This window comes from Phyllobates terribilis, unplaced genomic scaffold (genome assembly GCF_046119375.1).
Source record: "Phyllobates terribilis strain yellow unplaced genomic scaffold, ASM4611937v1 Scaffold_5__5_contigs__length_657084704, whole genome shotgun sequence".
NCBI classification, from domain to species: domain Eukaryota; kingdom Metazoa; phylum Chordata; class Amphibia; order Anura; family Dendrobatidae; genus Phyllobates; species Phyllobates terribilis.
Genome location: NW_027362765.1, coordinates 116,389,607 through 116,402,569, shown reverse-complemented (window position 1 = coordinate 116,402,569; position 12,963 = coordinate 116,389,607). Strand labels below are relative to the sequence as shown.

Below are 12,963 nucleotides of genomic sequence, written 5' to 3'. Positions count from 1 at the left end.
TCCATCCGGTTTGCGTTTAGTTGGACCATCATTTATTTTTCAACAGGACAATGACCCCAAACACACCTCCAGGCTGTGTAAGGGCTATTTGACTAAGAGGGAGAGTGATGGAGTGCTACGCCAGATGACCTGGCCTCCACAGTCATCAGACCTGAACCCAATCGAGATGGTTTGGGGTGAGATGGACCGCAGAGTGAAGGCAAAAGGGCCAACAAGCATCTCTGGGAACTCTTTCAAGATTGTTGGAAGACCATTTCCGGTGACTACCTCTTGAAGCTCATCAAGAGAATGCCAAGAGTGTGCAAAGCAGTCATCAAAGCAAGAGTGTGCAAAGCAGTCATCAAAGCAAAAGGTGGCTGCTTTGAAGAACCTAGAATATAAGACATATTTTCAGTTGTTTCAAACTTTTTTGTTAAGTATAGAATTCCACATGTGTTAATTCATAGTTTTGATGCCTTCAGTGTGAATGTACAATTTTCATAGTCATGAAAATACAGAAAAATCTTTAAATGAGAAGGTGTGACCAAACTTTTGGTCTGTACTGTATATATACATCTCAATGTCTGAATTTTACAAAGTTATTCAACTTTTGGCTTATAGATAGAGCCTTATGAAAAAAAAAATCAGCACGCCATGTCATTAGCTTTTTTAATGAAAAGGAATTTATATAATCTTTGTAGGAAGTGGATAACATGGAAAAATAAAGCCTGTCCTATGTAAGTGGTGCCTAAACTGTATATACTGTGCCTAAAAAATGTAAATGTACATTAATGCTTTGGTTAAAAAGAGCAGATCTTGTGGACATCAGTTGCAGGGATTGGGAGGCAGGGGGCAGCGTTGTCTGACATCCGCTGCTATGAGAACACATTACATAGACTGGTCAGGAATAGCAGGATGGTAAAGCCTTGGTTGAGCAGCCATTGCAGCCATATTGATGGTCAACAGGCAGAGGTGTCTGTAGTAAGTTATTTACAAGGACGTCAGATTTTCCTGTGATGCCAGGACTCCCTGTTCTCCTTGGAAACCCATTGGACCTGGTGGGCCAGGTACTCCTAGTACGCCAGATGTGCCGCTGGGTCCTGAAATACTTTTAGGGCCGGTTTCACCTCTCACTCCTAGCTAATAGATAGACAAACAGGAACACAAGAGTGAGAAGAAGATAAACTGCACACAGTGACAATGACGTCACGACCTACAACCTCATACTATGGACAGCTTCACCAGGAAAACTGACATTTGGGGTGGGTTGCTACATAATAGCGATGTCTGATGTAGTTTATTTCAATAGATCAGGGAACCTATGGTGTAGTTAATTGGAGAAGCTTCTTAAGGTTTATGTATGTCTTCATAATCCCTAAGTAGCTTCTCCAATTTACTACCGCATAGGTTCTCTGGTCTTCAGTAACCATAGGCGCTGAACAATGCTGACATAATTGTATGGGTGCTACTGCATGGTTCTGTGATTACTGTTTGGTCTTCAGTACTTCATGGGCATGCAGTCATGGCCAAAAGTGTTGGCACCCTTGAAATTGTTCCAGAAAATAAAGTTTTTCTCACAGAAAATTATTGCAATTACACATGTTTTGTTATACACATGTTTATTTCCTTTGGGTGTATTGGAACAACACAAAAAAAAAACAGAAAAAAAAGGCAAATTGGACATAATTTTACACAAAAAACCCCAAATGGGTCAGGTAAAATTGTTGGCACCTTTACAAAACTTTGTTTCTACCATGTGATGGTTATTCAAACTCACTTGTGGCAAGTAAAAGGTGTGGGCAACATGAAAATCACACCTGAAACCAGATAAAAAGGGGAAAAGTTGACTCAATCTTTGCATTGTGTGTCTGTGTCACACTAAGCATGGAGAACAGAAAGAGGAGAAAAGAACTGTGTGAGGACTTGAGAACCAAAATTGTTGAACAATATCAACAATCTCAAGGTTACAAGTCCATCTCCAGAGATCTTGATGTTTCTTTGTCCACAGTGCGCAACATAACTTTACATCCAATGGCACTGTAGCTAATCTCCCTGGACGTGGATGGCAGAGAAAAATTGATGAAAGGTCGCAACCCAGGATAGTCTGGATGGTGGATTAGCAGCCCCAATCAAGTTCCAAAGAAATTCAAGCTGTCCTGCAGGCTCAAGGTGCATCAGTGTCAACACAAACTATCCGTCAACATTTGAATGAAATTAAACGATGTGGAAGGAGACCCAGAAGGACCCCACTGCTGATACAGAGACATAAAAAAGCTAGACTGCAGTTTGCCAAAATGTATGTAAATAAGTCAAAACGCTTTTGGGAAAGCATTTTGTGGACAGATGAGATGACGATAGAGCTTTTTGGTAAAGCACATCATTCTACTACTGTTTAATGAAAACGGAATGAGGCCTACAAAGAAAAGAACACAGTACCTACAGCCAAATATGGTGGAGATTCAAAGATGTTTTAGGGTTGTTTTGCTTCATCTGGAACTGGGTGCTTAGACTGTGTGCTAGGCATCATGAAATCTGGAGATTACCAAGGATTTTGGGTCGAAATGTAGTGCCCAGTGTCAGACAGCTGGGTTTGCGTCCTAGGTCATGGGTCTTCCAGCAGGACAATGACCCCATACGCACTTCAAGAAGCACCCAGAAATGGATGGAAACAAAGCTCTGAAGAGTTCTGAAGTGGCCAGCAATGAGTGCACATCTAAATCTCAGATGATTTCAGATGAGGGTGCCAACAATTTTGTCCGTCCCATTTTTGGGGTTTTGTGTGAAATTATTTCCAATTTGCCTTTTTTTCTCAGTTTTTTTGTGTTGTTCCAATACACACAAAGGAAATAAACATGTGTATAAGAAAACATGTGTAATTGTAATAATTTTCTGGGAGAAATATTTCATTTTCTGGAACAATTTCAAGGGTGCCAACACTTTTAGCCATGACTGTATATGGCAAGAAGAGGGTTGGTACTATTGTACGTAGTTTGCACAATTCTCACTACTATATGGTTGCCACTACTGTAATTGGTGCTACTATTTTTGTCTGCTGTAATTGCATAGGCGGGCAACTAAAAACGGCACATCTGCCACATATGATCCTTAGTATTTGCCACATGCTTCATTGCAGACTTCTAGGGCATCTTTCAGGTGTTCTAATTTAAAGGGGTTGTCCAGGTTTGGCACAAATCTACAGTCACTCTATATCACTCACATATTTGCGGTCGCATGACCACTTGGTCTTGCTGCTGGCACCGGAGAATCCTCACAATGTCTGAGGATTCTCAGTGTCACATAGGGTGTCTGCAGACTTTTGTGAAAAACGTGGACAACCCCTCTAAGGAAGCTACTCTGGACTGGTGAGGTTCTTGTAAATCCTTCAACCTCAGGTACTTCCTTTTCTCAGTTGTACCCCGGAAAATGGATCTTCCTCAGTATGCGGGATAGGAATTAAAACATTCATAAAATTCTCTTACCTCTCCTTTCTGTCTGACTGGGCCAAATGGTCCCTACAAGACACATAAAGAAGAAAGATATTAACAGTATCTGTGATTTCCACTACCATATATATGGAAATGACCCACATAATATGGGTGACAGTTTTGGCCAACCAAATCGTGTGATAGTAAATTCCGAGGCAAGCGGGTCTTTGTGCCTCATGCCTCCATGATCTCTTTAGTATTTATAGAATTTAAAAGGTGATAACCGTAATCATATTTAGAGGTTCATACATATCATATAACAGATCTGTGTACCCTGCTTCTGGTTATGTGAGGATATGGTCCGTGGTGGGTCTTACCCTGGACCATCCATTACTTACCATCTCCCCCTTTTCTCCTGGAAGTCCGTCAGATCCAGCAATGCCCTAAACATAAGTACTAAATATTAGTTTTAAACAAGTCAGACCTGGACTGGAAATATTGCTAGAGTTTTATAGATGTCATTATCTTGGGTCACTCTTATGGGGTCACTGAAATGTTGTTATTGTGGTACTGTTGGTCAGTGTGGAACTGTTGTAGAGCACTTTGATAATGTTATGGGGGATACATACTAGCAGTGTTTGGGGCAGGGCCGGCTCCAGGTTTTTCTGGGCCCCGGGCGAAAGAGTCTCAGTGGGCCCCTTTAACACATACCACGATTCATGGTGCAGAGATACGGCGGAGAAATATATATATATTAGTACAATGCAAAGATTTCACTTCTTACATTACATGAGTGATATCTATTGTAAATTCCACAATAGCTCAGAAACCGGCGAATCGCTCTACACAGTATACTGGCCCCCATATAAGGCTTCATACGGAATACTGGCCCCCATATAAGGCCCCATACGGAATACTGACCCCCATATAAGGCTCCATGCGGAATACTGACCCCCATATAAGGCTCCATGCGGAACACTGGCCCACATATAAGGCTCCATACGGAATACTGGCCCCCATATAAGGCTCCATACGGAATACTGGCCCCCATATAAGGCTCCATACGGAATACTGGCCCCCATATAAGGCTCCATACGGAATACTGGCCCCCATATGGAATACTTGGCCCCATATAAGGCTCCATACTAAATACTGGCCCCCATACGGAATACTGGCCCCCATATAAGGCTCCATACGGAATACTGGCCTCCATATAAGGCTCCATACGGAATACTGGCCCCCATATAAGGCTCCATACGGAATACTGGCCCCCATATAACGCTCCATACAGGATACTGGCCCCCATATAACGCTCCATACAGGATACTGGCCCCCATATAACGCTCCATACAGGATACCGGTCCCCTTATAACGCTCCATACAGGATACTGTATGCAGGCTGTTACCCCCCCACATAATGCCCCATACAGGCTGTCCCCCCCTTATAATGCTCCATGCAGGCTGTTACCCCCCACATAATGCCCCATACAGGCCCCCCCCTTTTAATGCTCCATGCAGGCTGTTACCCCCCACTTAATGCCCCATACAGGCTGCCCCCCCCTTATAATGCCCCATGCAGGCTGTTCCCCCCCACATAATGCCCCATACAGCCCCCCCCCTTTTAATGCTCCATGCAGGCTGTTACCCCCCACATAATGCCCCATACAGGCTGCCCCCCCTTTATAATGCCCCATGGAGGCTGTCACCCCTCCTCTTTATAATGACCCATGCAGGATGTCCCCCCCCCCTCTTTATAATGCCCCATGCAGGCTGTTCCCCACCTTATAATGCCCCATGCAGGCTGTCACCCCTCTTTATAATGCCCCATGCAGGATGTCCCCCCCCTCTCTTTATAATGCCCCAAGCAGGATGTCCCCCCCCCCTTCTCTTTATACTGCCCCATGCCTCCATACATTAAAAAAAAAAAAATCAAATACTCACCTCCCTTCTCCTCACCTGCTGCCCGCTGTCCGCTGCCCGCTGCTCGGGTCCGAACTCCAGCGTTGTCGGCGTCTTCCCGCTCAGCGCTCCCTGTGACGGCTCAGGGGAGGGCGCGGTGTAAAGGCGTCACCGCGCCCTCTGACCTGACACGTCACAGGGAGCGCAGAGCAGGAAGACAGCTGATCTGCGGAGGCACGGGGAGAGGTAAGTATCCGCCTGCCGGGGCCCTGAGCAAGCGGCGGAGAAGGGCGGGCGCTGACACCGCTCTCCTCCGCCCATAGCCCTGCGGGGTGCGCGACCGCCAGTGGGCCCCTCTGCCTGCTCAGGGCCCCGGCATCTGGTTTGGGGGATTGTACTTTTCATGAGGGCAGTTTCGCAGAATCGAACAGTTTTCTGACTGGCACTGTTATAGAACACTCAGGCTTTCATTGTTACATAGCCACCTGATGTGGTTATGGGGGCGCTGTTTATGGTCTGTTTGGTTAGTACTACTTTAGGGAACTCCAATGCGGTAAAGAAAGCTCTGTAAGGCCTGTTTCTGACGAGCGTATTACAGGTGTATTTGTCCATGCATGATCACACGTCTAACCCAAACTCACAGCTTCATAGGGATCTAATAAGCTGAGTTTGGGCCATTACACTCCTAGTCGGGCTGGACTTCTGCAAATGGGCTTGCAAATGTGCCTGTAAAAGACCGTCTGAACCTAGTCTTATGTGGTTAGTCTGGTTGGCACTATCACTATCATGGAGCACTCTTAATGTGTTGGCATTTCTCTGAAGTCAATCTAGTAGGTACTTGTTATGTGTTATTCTGCCTGAAGTCCCCACCCGACAGCGACATCATTTTCCTCTCATATACTGTGTGTAGAATTATTAGGCAAGTTGTATTTTAGAGGATTATTTTTATTATTGATCAACAACTATGTTCTCAATCAACCCAAAAGACTCATAAATATCCAAGCTTAATATTTTTGGAAGTTGGAGTGTTTTTTTTTAGATTTGGCTATCTTAGGAGGATATCTGTTTGTGCAGGTAACTATTACTGTGAAGAATTATTAGGCAACTTAATTAAAAACAAATATAATCCCATCTCACTTGTTTATTTTCACCAGGTAAACCAATATCAGTGCACAAAATTTAGAAATAAACATTTCTGACATGCAAAAACAAAAACCAAAAAAATGAGTGATCAATATAGCCACCTTTCTTTATGATGACACTCAACAGCCTTCCATCCATAGATTCTGTCAGTTGCTTGGCCTGTTTTCCAGCAGCCACCACAGCCTCCCAGACACTGTTCCCCCTCCCTGTAGATCTCACATTTTATGATGGACCACAGGTTCTCTATGGGGTTCAGATCAGGTGAACAAGGGGGCCATGTCATTATTTTTTCTTCTTTTAGACCTTTACTGGCCAGCCACGCTGTGGAGTAGTTGGATGCATGTGATGGAGGATTGTCCTGCATGAAAATCATGTTTTTCTTGAACGATACCGACTTCTTCCTGTACCACTGCTTGAAGAAGTTGTCTTCCAGAAACTGGCAGTAGGTCTGAGTTGAGTTTCACTCCATCCTCAACCTGAAAAGGTCCCACAAGTTCATTTTTGATGATACCAGCCCATACCAGTACCCCACCTCCACCTTGCTGGCGTCTGAGTCGGAGTGGAGCTCCCTGCCCTTTACTGATCCAGCCTCTGGTCCATCCATCTGGCCCATCAAGAGTCACTCTCATTTCATCAGTCCATAAAACCTTTGAAAAATCAGTCTTAAGATATTTCTTAGCCAATTCTTGACATTTTATCTTATGTTTCTTGTTCAAAGGTGGTCGTTTTTCAGCCTTCCTTACCTTGGCCATGTCCCTGAGTATCGCACACCTTGTGCTTTTTGATACTCCAGTAACGTTGCAGCTCTAAAATATGGCAAAACTGGTGGCGAATGGCATCTTGGCAGCTTCACGCTAGATTTTCCTCAATTCATGGGCAGTTATTTTGCGCCTTTTTTGGCCAACACGCTTCTTGCGACCCTGTTGGCTATTTGCCATGAAACGCTTGATTGTTTGGTGATTACACTTCAAAAGTTTGGAAATTTCAAGACTGCTGCATCCCTCTGCAAGACATCTCACAATTTTGGACTTTTCAGAGCCCGTCAAATCTCTCTTCTGACCCATTTTGCCAAAGGAAAGGAAGTTGCCTAATAATTAAGCACACCTTATATAGGGTGTTGATGTCATTAGTCAACATCCCTCCTCATTACAGAGATGCACATCACCAGATTTACTTCATTGGTAGTTGGCCCTCAAGCCTATGCAGCTTGGAGTAGAACAACATGTATAAAAAGTATCATGTGATCAAAATACTCATTTGCCTAATAATTCTGCACACAGTGTAAACACTTGGCTGAGCCCTCACTTGTATGTAGGAGTCAGGAGAAATACCTGTTTGCCCCAAACGTCAGAGAGTTATGGCCAGATGCATCATTACAGGGCATTCTGATGCTGCTATAGAGTCACTGTTATGGGGCACTATGGCTAGTGGGGATGGGGTCCATATTTGGGGTTAGGTTTAATCATACAGTAGTCGGCTTGTGCTGATTGTATATTGTCGCTGAAAGCTGGCCTCTCAGTGTATGTCAGCCTCGTTGGTTATCACCCTACTCAGGGTCCTTTGTGATATTGCATCCTCTCGCCATGCTCACCTGGTTGCCTTTGGGGCCTGCAGCTCCGACAGGACCCTGGAGGTGAAAAATTAAGGTTAGGCCGTGACTTCCGTCAGACATTCCTGCACAGTGTGCACTCATGGCCCGCTGTATTCATTACTGAATAACTGAGGGCTTTATTGAGGGATTAATGTTTGGGCACCTTAAATGAGGAGTCTGAGGGTGTCAGGGGCATTTATTCTGGATGGTCGGATCAGGGAACAGTCCAGTGCTCAGCTCTTGTCACATCCAACTGGTAGATGCAGATCCACATCCAACTGGTACATGCCAATCCAGGTCATTCAGCCAACTAAGTGCAGTCACATAAGAAGTCTGACATCTGGCTCTACCTATATCATATTTATCTATCTATTATGTATCTATTAACTTATCTTCTATCTATCTATCTATCTATCTATCTATCTATCTATCTATCTATCTATCTATCTATCTATCTATCTATCCAAAGTAAAATTCCTTATATACAACAACTCTCTTAAGCCAGGATCACCAATGTTGCATTTTGGGCCCTATAAGAGATATGAAACACATGTAAAAACATATATAATAACTGTTATGACCGTTATAACAACTCTATGCAAATTCATTAAATTCAAGTTACTGATCTGCTACCTATCATTCAGTGGGGCAGAAGTGGCTCTTGAAGCTTTGAGCAAAAATGCATTGCCATTGGGTGTTGATGGACAGCTTCTCCCGCATCATCTAGGCATTTTTGAGGCTTCATAGTAAGTCAATATTGTGATATTTTGACATCAAGCAATAAATCACTGACCTGAAAACCATGAACTCTAGCAGGCTTCAATAGGTCCTGACAGACAACACCACCCTGCGGAGAGAAATACATTCCACTTTACACAGGGGTGATGGTCTGGTTCAATCCCACCACAGCTGACACAGAACATAAATGAGTTTTAACATTAGGTAATTTGCATATATGAGAAGAAACATATGTAATTTTTTTGAAGCCACATTGGGGGCATATAGCTATAATTGCTTTTAACCCCTTCCTTATGGTCAGTTTCATCCCCAGAGGAAACTTCAAAACTTAATGGTAGCAAATAAGCACAAGAAAGTAGCCTGCAAGTCATGCCACCCTTCTGTCCTATATAGGATAGAAAGGGCATACCAGCTTTGAGCTTTCCTGTCTCACCATAGAAAGAAATGGTGATGAGATGATGGAAAACCAAATGGAAAGAAATATACTGCACTTTGAATATTGTGAATTTCCCTTTCGATTTCTGAAGACCTGAAAACATCTACAGGAGCTTCAACGAAATTATGACCATGTAACTCATAGAGAGGTCATTAATCTCTGACTAAGAAAGAAATGAAAACTCATTGACTACACATTTGGTAGGCTGGTTTGCTAAGTCCCTATTGCCAATCAGAATGACAGTGGACAGCAGTTAGGGAGTTGGCCTGAAGACCCTAAAGCTGAGGCCCCCCCCAATGGTTCCTCTTGATATAACTGTAGAAGTCTGGTAAAACTCGGCATGAAGCAGAGTAAACTACTTTCCACCCCTGTGAACCCTAACTAATTGGTTTTCTGTCTCCCCTCAAGTAATGTCACCATCTATCTCAGTCCAACCCTATCAATCATAATGCTTATTTGTTACCCAACCTTTCCTACATGGGTGGCCATATCACATCCAGTTCTGGATGTCCTCTGATCTCCATTCTATGATATACATATCTTCTCTAATACATGACAATGCAGCAAAAGGATCAACATTATGTTAAAGACATTTAGGAATCACCATGTCCACTTACAGCTCCTCCTCTGGGGCCTTCCACTCCTCTCTCTCCTGGAGATCCAGCTTCACCCTGGAACATAATATAAACCTCATGACTTAGCTTAGAGCAATACAAGATGTTATGACAACCTAACAGCATGGCACTTCAGCCTTATTACTTGGGTCCGCCGTGATTCCCAAAGGCCCATTGTCTTGTTCATAGGGCTAGAAAACAAGGAGCCTCTGGTGAAATTATGAAAATGATGGGGGGATATCCTAGGTTTTGTCTGTATCTTGTTTGTTTGCTAGTAGTTTGGACAGATACATTGCAGTTGGGTAGGTGGATACATACAGAAATACCTGAGGGGTCCGCTTCTCCCAATTCTCCATGGTTTCCCTGAAAGAGTACAATTGGTCAAGAACCTAATGCAAGAAATATCCAATCTAGTCAAACACTATACATAACATGACCTTAGCTCATAAGTATAGTCACTTACCAGTTGACCCTACTCTCCCTTAGTTCCAGCTTTGCCAGGAAGTCCCTATTGATAAAGAAACATAGAATGGGTTAGGGAGCAAGTCTATGAGTAATGATACCACAGGGACATATAGTATACTTCTTGATTGAGCCATTATAGTTACGTTTAAACTTTTTCAATAACCTATGGTTCTTGCCATCACCATAATGTGTCAAATTCTGACTTTAGACGTAGCGGACTATTTGTCGGGCAGCACGGTGGCACAGTGGTTAGCACTGCAGCGTTGCAGCACTGGGGTCCTGTGTTCAAATCCCACCAAGGACAACATCGGCAAGGAGTTTGTATGGGTTTGCGTGGGTTTCCTCCAGGTTCTCCATTTTCCTCCCACACTCCAAAGACATACTAATAGGGAATGTAGATTGTGAACCCCAATGGGGACAGTGGCAATAATGTCTGTAAATTGTCTGAATTGTAAAGCACCTCAGAAAATGTTGCCGCTATATAAATAAAAAGATTATTATTATTAGAGGAGAGGCCGGGAAATAGCGGGGGGACAAGTGGATTAGTCGGACAGCAGAGTTTAGATTGGAGGGGTGGGAGAGTGTTAGAGGGGAGGCCACAGAGCAGGAGATTGCAGTAGTTGAGACGGGAGATGATGAGGGTGTGCGCTAGGGTTTTTTGCAGATTCTTGATTAAGGAATTGGCTTGGATATGTGGTTGGAAGGAGAGATCAGAGTCCAGGGTTACCCCGAGGCAGCGAGCTTGCGGGATTGGGGAGAGTGAACAGCCATTGACTTTAATGGATAGGGGGGTTGAGTGAGATGGTGGAAAGATTATGAATTTTGTTTTCTCCATGTTAAGTTCTTGAAATCTAGCAGAGAAGAAAGATAAAATAACAGACAGACATTGTGGGATTCTGGTTAGTAAGGAGGTGATATCGGGTCCAGAGAGGTAGATCTGTGTGTCATCAGCATAAAGGTAATACTGAAAGCCGTGAGACTCTATGAGCTGTCCCAGGCAAAAGGTGTAAATGGAGAAGAGCAGAGGTCCTAGAAGTGAGCCTTGGGGGACACAGACACATAGGTGGCGAGATGAGGAGGTGGTATGTAAGTGGGAGACGCTGAATGTCCGGTCTGTTAGGCATGAGGAGATGCAAGATAGGGCTAAGTCTGTGATACCGAGAGATGAGAGAATCTGTAGTAAGAGGGAATGGTCCACTGTGTCAAAAGCAGAGGACAAGTCCAGGAGGGGGACAGAGTAATGTCGCTTGACTTTGGCCAATAAAATAATACCTTGATATCTGCGATCCAATATTTTATTCCAGAGAAATCCTTATTTTTCTTATATGTAAATGAGCTATTAAGATCCATCAGCAGTATACAGATCTCCCAGAAAATCTGTTTTCAGAACTTTTTTTAATCAAAGGGGGCATTACCAGTGTGAGATATGGAGATCTGGAGAGCAGACTGTCAGTCATTACAAGTCTCACACTGGTAACGCCCCCGCCTTTCATTTAAAATAAGCTCTGGATGCAGATTCTCAGGTCCAACCCATAGATCTTAACAGCTCATTTACATATTATAAAAAAATGTGGATTTCTCTGGAATAAGTCATTAGATCAAAGATATCAAGGTATGATTTCATTCAATTTTCTATTACCTACATGCCTTCGTCTTAGGAGGGTTGATCCTACTGATATATTCCCTTTAACTCTTTATATTTTGTGCATTGTTCATGATGTCAATAGTGAATAGAAGTGTTTTTTAAAAGCCCAGCATCTCCGCCTGCTTACATCAATCAAAGTTGGGTTCCAAAATCCCACATTTTATTCTTTGGACCCCTGATTCTTTTATGGGGGAAAAAAAAGCAGGATCAGAAGATTAAACCCTACAGTAGCAGATGTTTAGTATGTCCCCATTGACCCCTAAAGGAAATTCTAGTATGAGGGTTGTACTATCCTGCAGACGATCTCACCTGGACAATATCCAGCTGTGTAACATGGAACCTTTCCCTTCACTGATGAAAAAACATTGGTTACACCCAGAATCTCAACATCCGTGAGTCACCCTGACATAATCCGCACACATCCTCCAGTCACTGACTGCACAGATTGATCCCTGTCTGCCTGCAGCACATTGCACACATTACATACCCAACTGTGTAGGACTCATAATGCCTAGCCATACAGCAGGAATTGTAATGAGAAAGTAATGGATGGATGCAATCTATTGTTCTCTGGCATCAGCCATTTCATCATGTGAAGAATCTGCGTCTAGAACAGTGTATTGTTCTCTGTTATCAGGAATTTTGAGTGGCTGGAGAGGGGATATAAGTATAGAAGGAATCTACTAGTCTCAGACTTCCAGTTAGGCCACGTTCACACATTCAGTATTTGGTCAGTATTTTACATCAGAAGTGGAACAGAGGAAAAGTATAATAAAAACACGTCACCACTTCTGCATTTATCACCCACTCCTGGTCTTGGCTTACAGATACTGATGTAAAATACTGAACGTGTGAACATGGCCTTATTAAAGAGGACATTACAAAAGCATTATCAGGTAAAAGCCATCCACACTGGGACTTTTAGTACTTCCGCAATTGCAGGTTTGACAGGCTGTCTTCTCTAGCGTTACTTCCCCCCGATAGTAACCGTCAGTGAATGTTCTGCTGCTGAGTCATTTATGTCATGG

General features: G+C 43.4%; 1 long non-coding RNA gene across 1 annotated transcript in view; it reads right to left on the bottom strand.

The window, feature by feature from the left end:
* LOC141272258 (uncharacterized) overlaps positions 1-12,963 on the bottom strand; it is a 39,602-nt gene that overhangs the window by 2,503 nt on the left and 24,136 nt on the right. The window contains exons 2-8 of the long non-coding RNA XR_012321996.1: positions 10,289-10,333; positions 10,144-10,188; positions 9,829-9,882; positions 8,831-8,884; positions 8,038-8,073; positions 3,803-3,847; positions 3,459-3,491 (exon numbers count right to left, since the gene is read on the bottom strand). This is a non-coding gene — a long non-coding RNA (uncharacterized lncRNA). The remainder of the gene's footprint in view (positions 1-3,458; positions 3,492-3,802; positions 3,848-8,037; positions 8,074-8,830; positions 8,885-9,828; positions 9,883-10,143; positions 10,189-10,288; positions 10,334-12,963) is intronic.